Here is a 14,548-nt window from a genome sequence, read left to right as displayed (position 1 = left end):
TCTGCCTTTCTCTCTCTCTCTCTGATATTTTGTTTTCATTCTGTGACCCTTTTACACTATCAACATCTAAGTTGTATGTGCCAAAAACAAAACATCATAAAAAACTCCCCCCCCAAAATTTACATGACTTAAGCATAACCTTGGGGAGATCAGAGTGATTAAAAACTACTGGGTTTATGTGTACATTTATATCATACGTCAGCAGGTAAGTTCAGCCTGAGGACAAAGGGAAGCAAGAAGAAAAAAAAAAAAAAAGAAATAAAGGTGACCCAGAATCACTTGGAACAATTAACAAATCAGTGAATCAATAGGGTGTTTAGAAGTGAGATGAAAAGAGGCTTTACCTGTTTGGAACTTTGATTGGTGATGATTACGCATCAAGAGAAAAGAGATGGAGGAGCTGGCTCTGAGCTCAGTGCAAGAAAGTGCAGGGATGGACCAGTGAGATTAGCTTGGAGGAAGAGGTAATATAAGTTGTATGTCCAGACTTTCACGGCCCTACATTAGTGTGAAAATTAATGAACATGGGACAAACTATGCCCCAGAATATTAAGGTGAAAAAGGTCCAGAGAATACGAACTCAGCTGAGTGACTAACCCTAGGGAGGTCCTGTTCAAAGGGGTTCATTGTGGGTTTAAGCAACCCCACTGTCACTATGGGTAAGCTTGATACCAAGACTAGAGCAAAGGAGCCCTTCAAGGAAAGGGAGAAGGAGAAAAAAGGAAAGTCATCTTTATTCAGTGACTTCTGTGTAGGTGATGGACACGAGGCTAGGCACTCTAGGTTCATAAGTTACTCACCTTTCACAGCAAAGTCGATAGGTTTTCTTTGCAGGTGAAGATCCTGAGGTTCCACGAGGTTGAGGAATTTCCTCAATGTCATGCCACAGTCTGAGTGCACACAACTCTTGAGCCATTCTTTCTTCTGGACCATTCTTAACTTTCTTGTTTCACTTCCTCTCATGTGGCAGGTGACACATGACTCTCTGTGTTTGTGTGTGGCTGTCCCATAGGAGTCCCTGAAGTTACACTGAAATCCTACCTGGAACCCAACCTCTTTCACGTCTACTCAAGAAAGCATATATGAACTGATGTAGATAGTGTCATTTAAAAGTGGTAATCTTGATGTGTACTAACAAAAAATGCCAGCTACCATTTGTCAAGTTCTTCTTCTGGCCCAGACAGGTAACTGTCTTATAAGTATTCTCTCTTTAATCTTCACACCAGGCCAGTAAGGGAGCAAAACCAGCCTTAGAAGCTAAGAAGAAGCAAAAGTGAATTTTAAATACCTGTTTCTAATTCCAGAGTCCCACTCTTCTCTATTGCTCAACACTGCAGAATACATACATATGAATATATATGATATATATTGACATATAAATAATAGTGGCCAAGCACTTCATACATGTGTTAAAAAATATTTGCTGTATACATGAAAAAATAAGTGAAAAAAAATCACACAAAATGCAAGCCACACTCAGCCTTTGGTGCTGTAACTGTTAATGTGAATAAAATATTTGCAAGAGTTCTGGTAACTAATGCCAATGCACATTCGTGTCCTGAAACTGGAGGTGAGACATTTTCCTTTGGTCGGTTTGCCTTCTTTCCAGGGTAAGTGCCTATAATTTGCTGGCAGAGAAGAAGGCTGGGGCCCGAGACAGCACTTGAGATGGTGTCACTGGGAATTACTGTCTTACCCACACAGGTTGTGTTTAAGAACTGGTGCACTGCTGGCTGTGCTTCAAAGTAATGGTACAAATGTAATGTGGTTCTTTGCTCTGAGAGAACTTATTTTCCAGGATGAGAGAGAAGGACAAATAAGCAAAAAAGTTTCTCCTTGGTTTTGTCAAGGATTCCTTTTATTTTTAATTTGATTTAAATTCAGTTTATTAATGTATTATTAGTTTTAAAAGAAGAGGTCAGTGATTTATCAGTTGCATAGAACACCCAGTGCTCATTACATCATGCACCCTCCTTAATGCCCATCACCCAGTTACCCCAGCCTCCCATCCCCCTCCCCTCCAACAGTCCTCAGTTTGTTCCTACTGTGTTCTGTCAAGGGTTCTTAACAGAGGGTCCAAGGCCACCTCAGAAGAGGAGGTGCAGTGACACAAAATAGCAATTAGAACAGTTTTCAAGGTGAAAACTTGACTTACAAAGAGGATGGCCAGGTTCAGTAAGTTAAAATTACAGGATGCCAAGTAAAATTTGAATGTCACAAAAACAAAGAATATATAAGTATATCCCACACATTGCATGAGACATACTTACAAAATAATCCATCATTTATTTGAAACATAAATTTAACTGGCATCCCATGTTTTATGTATCAACCCTACTTATGGGTAAAGTAGAAGCTAGTTAAATTGATACATAGGATTGATAACAATTTCCAAACCGAGAATCATACCCGTAGACTAACGAGCTGATAACAATTTCCATATCTAATTTATACTCTGAGGTCCTCACCTTTATTAATTTTTTTAAAATTACTGTGTGCACTATTATAACAAGTGTCTGGTACAAGTTTGTAGAAATATGGAGGAAAACCTGTATATTCTCAGTTGAGAACTAAGTCTTACTTAAGATATTGAAAATAATCCTAAAACTTTTCCTCAGAGGAAAGCAAAATATCTAATATTCTGAGATAGTCTTGTATAGCATCACTTGGATGAAGCATTGGGGAGAGTCACAACCCAATGAATTCCAAATCCTTCTCCAGCCCAGAGACAGGTACAGTGTTATGAAAAAGCGGTTCAAGGCACAATTTCTGACTCACCTTTGACAATGTTTCACAAATGCTTCTTCAAATAGACCTAGGTTCATAATTTTCTCTCTGAAGTTTTATATTGCCTCATGTTTCACTAAGCTTTCTTTTATAGATGGAATAATTAAGGAGTTAATAATGGTTAAGTGACTTGTCTGAGATCACAGCCTGAGTCACTGGCTGAGTGAAGAACAGAACTCATAGTTTTTGGTTTCCATTCCTGCCTGGCTCCTAGGGTCCTGCCATCTGGTTTCTCCCAGCTTCAAAATGCACACAACTGACAACTGAAGACACCAGCATCTCCCATGATTGAAGAGACACAGGAAGCCTGAACTTTGAATGCTGTATGGGAAATATAAATCAGCTATGAGTTTAAGCATCCTGCTGGACGGAAACATACCCAGGCAACCCCCTGGGGAACTCAGTTGCCCTGAAAAGACACAAATTCTTCTGTCCATGAGAGAGTACACAAATATCTATAGTCAAAATTAAAGAAAAATTAAGGAAAAAGGAACTGGCATTTCCGTAATACTCTACTTAAAGATAAATGTTTACTTGGAAAATTAACCTTTTTAGTATCCATTTGTCTATAAAGCCTACTTTAAAGAGAAACTATAAGTTGGATGGGCTAATAGGAATGAACTTTAAAAGTAAACACATGTTTTTATGTGGTTTTCTGTCTCCTTGCTGGGTCAGTTCTTTCCCCCCAACCCCAGAGCTTGTGTGGGTCATACACATAATAATACTAAGTATGCACAAATCAGGATACCTCTCTCTTAAATATGTGTGCCCTCATTTTCTTCCCCAGGAAGTCAATTGCACCATACTGACAATAATTACGTTTAAATAATTTTAGAAGAACGATTTCTGGCATTTTGTTCTACACAGCTACCTCCAATGTATAATTTGTTCATCTTTTTTCCCCCCTTCAGTAAAGAGGTTACCACTGCCCTTAAATGTACTTGTTTCTTCACAGATTCCAGAGAGAATCCAGTCCAGGCCATGGGGATAGATCACCTATCTATTTTTCTCATCTCTGTGTGGGATCACTCACGTCAAGGGAACAAACCAGCCACTGTTTTAAGGGCCTCCCTCTGGCTTTGCCTACCAAGATCACACACAATAACTTTGTACCAATCAGTCTGTGGTGGGCTAGCCACGCAAAGAGACAGGCAGGTGCTAGTGTTAATTAAAAGAAGGAAAATAAAACAGTACAGTATGTTCCTTTCCAAATGTCAGATGGATTTTTCTCTGCATTTATTGGCTTTTCTAATACTCTATGAAAAAAAGACGTATAAAAGTTTTAACATTGAAAAAGAAAAAAAAAAGTCTAATGGTTGCTGCCAAAATATGAGCTGATGCTCTCTGGAGAGGGCAGAAGCAAAGCCCACACAGATGAAAGCCTTCTGGGTCGAATTCTTCTCAAAGATCCCCGTGACAGCAGGTACCAGAGACCTTGCCCACAGACATGACTTTAAATTTTCCATGCCAGCCAGATCCCCTTAATTCTCTTTCCCTTACTGGGAGCTCGTCAGGTTGAGACTCCAGCACAGTATAGACATGGTCTCCACAAAGAGGAGGGTTATGTTAGAAGCAAAACCGCCAGCCAAGGTGAAGTTGGCCATATCTGGAAATGGTAGCTTCTCTGCCCTTCAGGACAAGGGCAAGTAATATAGTAAAGGGAAAGGGGTCTTCTCTGTACTCCGTGTCCTCTATTCACAGTTAAATCAGTCTGGCTGGTCAGTCCTATAAAGGCAAGCCATCTGGGTCTTCAGGATCTTTTCTATGCCCTCTGGGGCTTGTATTTTATTGCTTTTCTTTAAGATCTCATAGGAAAGCAAGTGATGTAGGTACTTTAAGAAGCAGGTGGGGAAAGATGTGTGAAACTTCCACTTCATTTTTCCCAACTGAGGAGATTGGATTTATCCCCCAGGCATTGAGAGGATGGCTGCCATGTGGTCACTTCTGCTGAATGCCTCATTTGGGACATTCGCATGCCATGTTCTCTCTTGCTTCTCAGAACCTTATTGTTTCTACTTGGCACTTTTGACTCAGAGAATGCTGCAGAAGACTTTTTGATCTCTTAAAATGTACCCTTTTTTCCATGCACAGTTTTTTTTTTTTTTCTGTCCCTTTATACTGTTTTTAACCACCATTCTATGAAGATATGGACAGTGCTTTGAGATAGAGACACACCTTGTTGGTGAACTTTTTTTTTTTTTTTTTTTTTTTTTTAGAAAAGAGAACATGCATGTGAGCTGAGTGTACCAGAGAGAGAGAATCTTAAGCAGATTCCATGCTGAGTGCAGAGCCCAACTTGGGACTCGATCTCACCACCCCGAGATCATGACCTGAGCTGAAATTACTTGACTGACTAAGCCACCCAGGCGACCCTTGTTGGTGAACATTTCTAATGGAACATTCCATTGTTGGTTCAAAGGAGCTGTGCCTGGAATTATGTACATATGTTATATGTATAATATAGGTTATATATAAATATATAAAATATATGAACACTTTTGCTACATATGTAATATACATATACTCCTTTTCTCGATAAAACAAATATATACTTTTGCTAATTAATATGTTACATATAAAGTATACCAGAATGCATTTCTATATGATGAACAACCTTACTCTTTTTTCCAAATTCAATTTCAATTCATATATGGGTTAATTATAGAAAATATATTTTTCCATAATTAGATATTTCTACCTTTACCTTTATGTTCACACTAAGGTGAATTCAGGGAGGGGGGGATATAAAGCAATTCCATAATGAAATCTCAGCATTGGTAGCTTCTTTAAGCTTTTTTAATTATAAAATTAATATACAAATTCTGGAAAAAATTACAATATGGAAAGGTATAAATGAGAAAATAAAAATGTTATTATCCTACTACCTAAGGGAAAATGTATGTACATACATGAATATGTATACACACACACACACACACACACACATGCGCACACAGGGGCAAAGTCGAGGTCCTTGGCCAAACCTGGTGAGCAAGTACATTAAAACTGTTTGAATCCTCTATTTTATTTTTGGATACATCTACACTACATATCCTAGTGTGGCCCAGCATCCATGTTCTGGCTAACAAAATGAGAGTGGAAATAATACAAGCCACTCCCAGGACTGGCCCATGATCTTCTATTCTTTCTTCCCTCTGTTGCCAGCTGGGTATTGTCCGAGGGACCTAGGAAAGTCGCCAGTCGAAGACAGCAGAATTTCTATCAGAATGGGCCCCTAAACGATTGTATGAGGGAAAGCTTCCTAACAATGTGACTTTACACGTTAAGAAATAAGTTTTCTATTTTTGAAAGCCTGACAACATCGAGATTTTTTTAAATTATAGCAACCAATGTAACTTTAATATGTCATAATTAATAATTGTTAATTTCTCTCTGGCTTCTTTCACATAAAAATATCTCATGAATATTCTTCTATGTCACCATTTGTTAGTTGCTGAAAGTACTTAGTGTTCACATAGTCTTAGATACATAAACTCCTGCTGCTGATCATTCGTATTGTCTCAGCCTTTCACTGTTGTACCTACTTGTCAAAATCTATTTGTACACATCACTGGTCATTTCTGTAGGAAACATTCTTAGGTTTGGAATTCTTGCACTCAAGGCTTAAAACTTTTTGTAGCTTTTCCCCTAGTAAGGGGAAGAAAATACATAAAAGCTTATGTAGCTTATTTAGCTACAGAAAAGTTTTGCCTATTTCACTCCGATAAACTGTATTTGCTAATACTAATTGGCTTTTTTATTCCTATGGGGGTTCATCAGCTGAATTCCAAGGGTTGGGATCACTATCTGATTAATTCCTCATACAATTGGTAACATTTGAACAGTGTTACATAGAAAAGGGGACCTCACAGTCATTTATTGGCAGAATTTGTGGGAACTTAGAGTATAGTACCCCCCCGGAAGAAAAATAGCAACTAAATAGCTTCAAATAGAAGTTGTTTGCTATGACTGGATTCAAAGTAGGTCCTTCTTCCCTTTCTTGTCCTGTTTCCATTATTGTCCTACTACCTCTCCTCCGCCAGGGAAGTGGTGATGAGACTTTCTTATGCTGGAAAGTACCTCATTTTCTCCACCAAGTTCTAGTTATTTTAAGTTAACAATTTTTTTTTAACTAAGAAAAATGTTTATGTCCTACAGTTATCACGTCTTAAGTATTAAAATTTGCTGAATAGCAATAAAATCCCTAAGTCACATGACCTGCCAGGTCACATGGTACATTTTGTGTCTCTCTGGGGCTTTCTTTCTGCTTTATCGTAATAAAGAGGCTTGTATATTAGAATTTTGTGACTTCTAACTTTTGAACTGTGAGTATTAATGGAGAAAAAATATAAAGTTATATTTTTTCTATTCAATGAACCAGATATCTTATTTTTGTTAGTGGGAAACAAAAATAAGAGAACATAATAATAGGGAAATACAATAATAAAACAAAAGAATAATAGGAAAATAATAAAGAATAAGAAGAAAATAAAATAATAGGTGCTCACTGAGATATATTTTCTTTTTCCCTTTAAAAATGTGTTGCTTTCAGATTACATAACAATAAAGTCTGTAATGAAGTACTTTAGCTTCTACCAAATTAGGAAGAATTCCTAAAGAATCCATATATGTTCCTAAAGCACTTGGTATTCCTTTTGTTGAACTTTTTATACTAATACTTAGAAGCATGATGCTAAATGTTCTGTGTGTCATATTAATATTTAAATGAGTCGAGAGTTTCTGGTTTTTGTAAATGCCATCAAGTATCCTTTTATCTTGATGAAGTCTGCCCAATAATTCTCCGTATCTCCTTAAGAACCAATTCACATATTATGTTTTTGTTCAAAAAGCCTTTATACTGCAGTTAGGACTTTGGATCAATTTTGCCCAGAGCTATATGTCAAAGATCAACCCTTTTATTGGCCTGATGTGAATAAGGGTTATAATTATAATCTAATGTGATTGATTTATGTGAATGACTTTTTAAAATTGATAATAGTCTTATTATCCCTTCGGATTTCATGTAACATTTTCAGTATAATTTTGAAATATAAGAGGAGTCTATTGGAAGATGTCAAATAAAATTATAATCTTTTCTCAAACACATCTATACCTATTGGGGTTCCAGAAAACAGTGAGTCTGTCCAGGACAGTGAATGATGCAAATGTTAAAATTAGAGCATTCACTCCACCAAAGTTGTAACAAAAATCACCCACTAAAGTCCAGTTTGGTTGCTTTCTCTGAAAGACTGGATCTATTTCAAGATGTGAAAACTAAAATACATTTAAAAAAACCTAAAAATGTTTACATTAAAGCAATCGTATTTCATTAACTTGCATTACATTAAAATGAAAATAACATGGAGTCAAGTTATAGAGAGTAAAAGAAAGAAATAATCAGAATAAAAAATTCTAGCTTTGTAAAGCTCTACAATTAATTTCAGTATTCTCACAGAGCTTCCTAGTAGCTGGAGGAAACAGAAAATCAGAGGTTTTATGGCTCCCCTCTTCTAATAAAAGGAAGTATATTAATTAGTCAGAAGAGGCAACTTTGTGTTTAATCTGAGTTTTCCTACATGTCTTTTATAAGGAATATTGAATGTCATAGTAAAGCTTGTCTTCAAAAGGAGTTTTACAAAAAAAAAAAAAAAAAAAAGCAGTGATGTTCCACCCATGCCTGTATGTTCTAGCCATGTTGTATAAAAGCTGCTAATGCACAGTGTTTTGCTTCATGAAGGCATGAAGCTGCTTTAACTGCCAAACTGGTGGCACCTGAAAGTGATTGGCATTCTTAAGCACCTGCAAAGCATAGCCTCTGTGTTGTAACCACCAAGGAGAACACAGTCTCTGAATGAGACACCTGCATTCAGCCCCAGCTCTGCTCCTCAGTAGCTGTGTGACCAAGAGCAGGGTACTAACTAGCATCTCTGTATGAAGAGTAATTTGCTTGGAGCATGTCTCATGCATATTAAGTACATTAACTTTAGTTATTATTATATTTATATATTAGTAGTATTATCAATATGTCTTTCAAAAACAGAGATATTTTCTGTTGTCAAATGTATTCTAATAAAGAATAATCCATGACCAGGTAGACAGCGCTGTCTCTTGTTCCCTTCTCACAGTTGGCAATCATAATATCTTTTGAAGAATCATATTCTACTGCATCAAAGTCATTGTGAAAAATATTTTCAATAGGAGAGCAACATTTGTAATGCTTGTCACATCTTATTCCAGGAGAATGTAAGAAATAAATAAAAGGGAAAGAAGATGCATTTAAATACATAATGATGTACTTTTTAATGTGCAAAATAGCATATTCATGGTTGTAGGCAGTGTGAGGAATAAAGACCTTTTTATAGTATGGGTCATTGTGTCAAAAGCTTACAGGCCAAATGACAGCCATAATGAAGTCTGGCAACACAACACGTCACTTCTCTCACTCCTATTTGCCCAGAGGTGTCCACTAGGTTAGGCTCATCACTTGGATGGTGGAAATCCGATCCGTGCCCACATCACTAAAATTCACTTACGATCCATTTGTCCAAGACATACACAAGGATCTAAGCCAATATGTTTTACCCTTTGGACATTAGTTAACTCACATCTGAAGTAAAAACCTGCTCTCTGCTTCACAGGTGTGCTGTGTTGATCAAGTGAGACCTGCCCCAATGACTGCGGATTGACATCCATTATAGAAGAGGGTATGGTGGAAACCTCTCTGCTCACCCACTTTGAATGGTTATTAACCAAGTGAGGTTATTCATCTAAACTCCCTTAGGATGAGCTTCATTCTCTTTGTGACATGATGTAGTATCCATCCCACAGAGTTATGCCGTTATATTCAATAGAGGCTGATTCTTTCAACACACATTTATCTAATGCCTATTGTGTGCCAGGTACTGATTTATATAATCAAATAATGATATATTAGAAATTGATCTTGAGGAAGACACTATCATCATCATCATCATTGCAACAGCTTATACTTTTTACCTACAATTATAATGTATGTAGCTCTGTTCTCACATGGATTAGCTAATTTTATCCTCCTACATTTCTACCCCAGTGCTAATAGAACCATTTTACAGATGGAGAACTCAAGGCCCAGAGAGCTTAAGTGACTTGCATATTTTCATGAAAAAAACAATTTGCCTTGATTATTATGAAGTATTGTTCTTATATCCACAGTGTACTCTAAAGATTTTGGGGTGGGAAGCACCTAGGGGCCAGTGAGTGTAGACAGGGATATTCAGCCCTAGGATGTGGACCCTACGTTTGTTTTATATAATTATGTGAACAGATGGGAAAGGCTAATGACTTTTCATCCCAGTTGCATTAAACAAGATTAAAGATGCTGACAAAGATTTAAGACCTGTGCTGAGGACTTTAGCTCTCATTACCCATATCCCAAGCCACTGTCTTTGTCTTGACATCATTCTTCTGGTCTGTTTTGTGGCTTGTGTGTACCTGTGAGTATGTATAGGTGTGTGCCCTGCTGTCTGGTTCTCCCAATGATGTCTCAGAACCCTGAGGCCAACTCCCCAAAAGTTTTGGTTTCCTCTTTATAGGACCCTAGAATTGACTGCAGCCATTGGGTCTGCAACCCACCCGTTTAGAGCCTGCTACTTAATTAACTGTTGATGGGCCATCTGCGCTGTTCAGAATTTCACATGGCATCTGCTGCGACTCACCTTGGAATCTTATATTTAGAAATATTTGTCTACTTATGAGCAAGGTTCTTGGGTAAACAGCAAGATCTGTGCATGAGCCATTCTAGAAATGTAGGGGAGAAAATAGCTGCATTTGATTAGTTTTAGTTTAGAATTGGGAAAGTTAAAAATGTATAGGTTGACATAACTTGGAATTCTTCTGTTTGTCATATAATCTTTCTACACAGATTCTGGAGCACAGCACTGAAGTCAGTTTCCTCACCTCACATTGCTTCTTCCTTGTTGCTTCAATGCTGTTCAACTTTAGTTCTGGCAATTGAATAAAATAAGATATGCGGGCATGTTGCAAATATGCTAACTACATTTTCAATATTACCAAAAAGATATTTATGGAAAACATATTGTTTTGTATATATTTTTCTTTTTTTTTTTTTTTTTTTTTTTTTTTTTTTTTTTTTTTGTTTTGTATATATTTTTCATAAATTGTCTGAATGATCTATTCCATTTGCACACCAAGGGTTCTTAGAACATAAGTCATATCTCAAAACTGCCATTGCCTTTGCTGTGCGGAGGATATACATCATCATTTCCTTATGAATAAGTCTTCAGTCTGTAAATGCAGTGAGCTAGTAACTGAGAGTGAACTGTTTCAAACAGGCACACATATAACAAATTAAAAACAAATATGTGTGTTGTGCGCGGGCACACACACACACACACACACACAATGTGCTCTAGATTACTTTCAATCATACTGTGGGTCATGTCTGTTTGTATGAGTGGTTTTGAGACACTGTAAACAAGTAATAATATAAATCTTTATCTTTCCTTTGGAAAGGCTCTTGGATATACTACTATAGAAGCAATTTGTTTCTTGGTTTCTTAAAGCCAGCACATTTAGAAAATTCTTTCTAATAAAAATAGACCATGACATTTGTCTATTTTCTTTTTGGAGAAAGAAGATATAAACTCAATCTGTAAAATGTAAATAGCTCAATTTAGAATTACTCAAATATGCTTGAACTGCCCTTGAAAAAGAATTTTAAAGAGTTTAATAACACTAGAAATTGATCATAAAGATGGATATTAATATTCTATGTTCTATATTATTTTTGTCATGTTCGTCAAAAAAATTGACTTTTACCCTTTTTCTTACTTTCTCTAGTATCATGCTGTGTAACTTTGAAAACCATTGAGAAATAAGTACTGTTATTGTAACAATCCACGTGGTAAGAGACATGAATTTAGCCAACCATAAGGCATCATTCTCAACACACAAATGTCCGCTGGACAAAAGGTAAATGGGAAGAGGTACTACAGGACGACAGAGATGACAGTGATGGTGACAACAGGAATGAGATCAAATCAATGACAAAAAAGTAAAGTATCATCCTAAAAGAAATGTGGTGCTTAGGAAACTGCTATGTGACACTAAGGAAAACTAGTATCTAACAAGTTTGGTTGTTTAAAAGGCAAAAACAGTTTTTTGTTTTGTTTTGTTTTTTTGTTTTTTTTCTGAGTCTATGTTAGCATACTTCAACTTTGACCTGACAGAGTTTCTAGGTTTTTAGAAGTACTTAGCCAATCAGCCACAATTTTGACATGTTATGACAAAAGCTTTTGGTCAGCATTATTAAAGGTCAAGGTGCTTCCCTTGCTGCTTTGGGGAGCTTTTGGGTTGAGTTAGACCCTCTCTGACCATAACAAACATGCATATACTCTAGTCCTTTTATTTACTATTGAAGTAGCTTTTCCAAACAAATTTTCTTCAATTTCCCCTAAACTTCCTCTAAACTTCTTATAACTTAAAAGCAGAGTTAAAAGTCATCTTGGAATTCTGAACTTTATGTTGCAGAGAAGTCTAGTTGTACTGTAATTTTTTAAAAGATATTATTTATTAATTCATGAGAGACACAGAGAGAGAGGGAGAGACACAGGAAGAGGGTTAGGGTTAAAGAAGCAGGCTCCATGAAGAGAGCTCAATGCAGGACCCGATCCTGGGACCCTGGGATCAGGCAGGCCCTGAGCCAAAGGCAGACACTCAAAGGCAGACGCTCAACCGCTGAGCCACCCAGACATCCCAAATGTACTGTAATTCTAAGGCGAAAATATACCTAAGCAACAATGCACCATCTTAGAGTCAACATGAGGGGATTTCTTTAAGGAGTCTTGCCAGAGGCTAGAATTGCTTAGTCTTTTTCTCTTACTACTTTTCAGAAAACAAATTTAAAATAATGAAAAAAAAAGGCTTAAACAGTACAAAGGCTTACTTTTCTAGGTTTTCTTCTTCCTTAATAGGCCATTCCTTTTTAAAAATTATTTTTGGTTTTTCATTTATTTGCATACATTGTTGGGGAAATAGGAATTGAAAGAACATTATCTACACTGGAAAAGAAAATTTAAGAGCTTAAATTATCTGGGTTGGGCTTTAAAGGGAGGGACACAGGTCAGTAAAATGATCAAGGACTTCTTCCCTTGCAGGGTCCATCAGACTTGGATTTGAATTATGGCTTCTCTGCTTATTAGCTGGATTCCCTGGAGTCATTGAATTAACTTGTGTTTGGTGAACCTTAAATGACAGTAAATATGGTCCCTTATCCAGCAGAGATATTAACCACATTCTTTGTTTTACTAGGTTTGGGCTTGTCTTTTTCTTTTAAAGAAAATTTTCATGTTTTGTTGTTGTTGTTGTTGTTCTTATTGTTTTATCATGAGACATTGAAGCATCCAAACAAATCAGTATCTGAGCAGTGAGGCAGATGCTTTCACCTTCACATTTTTTGGGTAACCGAGCAACTTGTCAGTAGATTAAAACAAAAACAAAGACAACCTTTTGCATTACTTAAGTCTTTCCAAGGCAGACAATGGAGAACACTTCAGTCAGATGCAAGCAATCCAGCATTCAAACATCACACAGAATAAGCTGGAGTAGCTGCACACAGCACCCGCTCCCACTGCTGCCCTGCTCCTTTGTGGCTGGTATTCCGAGCACCTGGACATTTGCAAATAGTGTCAGGAAGAGGAGGATGAGGAAACAGCAAGAACACCAGCCTGGAAGGAAGTCAGCCAAAGAGGTGCAGGGCAAGCCTGAACATGCCACTGGTGCAAACCCATGCATCACTGATGTTATTTAGTGGGAACATCTGGTGGAAGCCCATGATGGGATCTTCATTGCCTTGAGCTAGCCCACAACTATGCCCGTGATACGCCTGTCTGGCTGGGCTAATGGTCCTGAACTATGGTGCTCTGCTGGATTTTCTGGAACAAAAGGCTAGGCAACTTCTCCACAATGGCAACTTTCCCCAGGAATTTCTGGGAATTACCATCCTCCCATGTAAGGCTGGACGCATCAATATAAAATGCATCTATTAGGTTCTGTCATTATGAAATAACTAGTAGCAATGCTGAATGAAGCTGGATCCAATCTGCTTCCAAATTGGCTTGTCTCCCATTCTGGATCACCGCTGGCCCTCCCTAGAGACCCAGTATTGACCCCAGAGTTGGCTAAGGTCCCTTGCCCACCCTGGGATCCTTGGCGAGCAGGTGGCAGGATGTGAGGCCAGGGGGCTAGCTAACCTGTTGATAGAACTGTTGGAACTTGGGCAGGCTGGACTAGGCCACACAGGAAGGACCTAAAGATCCCCATCCAGGCAGTCTGGCACAGAGGAGAAAGGCTAGGACTCTGCACATTACCATGAGATAGGTGCCTGGCTGTCCCTCTTGTGCCCCATCCCATAGCCTGGGTTGCGCATGACTTTTGGGGGGTTGGGGCCCCCCAATGTACAGCAGAGGCTCCTGGTGGCCTAAGTACATTCCTACCACCCAACCCCATCCCCAATGCACTAGTCCCTACACTCACCCAAGGGCGGGCACAGATTTGGTATTTTTTTGTTATCTGCTATGCACTGCATAAAATGTTCAATGGACCTGGTGGTACAACATCATGACTTGAGATGACAAATAAATAAAAGGTGATTTTTTTTTTTTTTTACCACAATGGGACTGTGGTTAAAAAAAAAAAAAAAAAAAAAAAGTTATCAAAACAATGACCAGATTCAATTTAGTAACTTCTAGATGAACTGTCAAAT

General features: G+C 37.7%; 1 pseudogene; it reads right to left on the bottom strand.

The window, feature by feature from the left end:
• Nucleotides 1-13,522: 13,522 nt before the first annotated feature.
• Nucleotides 13,523-13,912, bottom strand: LOC100683697 (annotated as a pseudogene).
• Nucleotides 13,913-14,548: the final 636 nt, after the last annotated feature.

The sequence above is a fragment of the Canis lupus genome, chromosome 22, assembly GCF_011100685.1.
Source record: "Canis lupus familiaris isolate Mischka breed German Shepherd chromosome 22, alternate assembly UU_Cfam_GSD_1.0, whole genome shotgun sequence".
NCBI lineage: Eukaryota > Metazoa > Chordata > Mammalia > Carnivora > Canidae > Canis > Canis lupus.
Note: the sequence above shows the minus strand (reverse complement) of the source record. Positions and strands in the feature narration are given on the sequence as shown.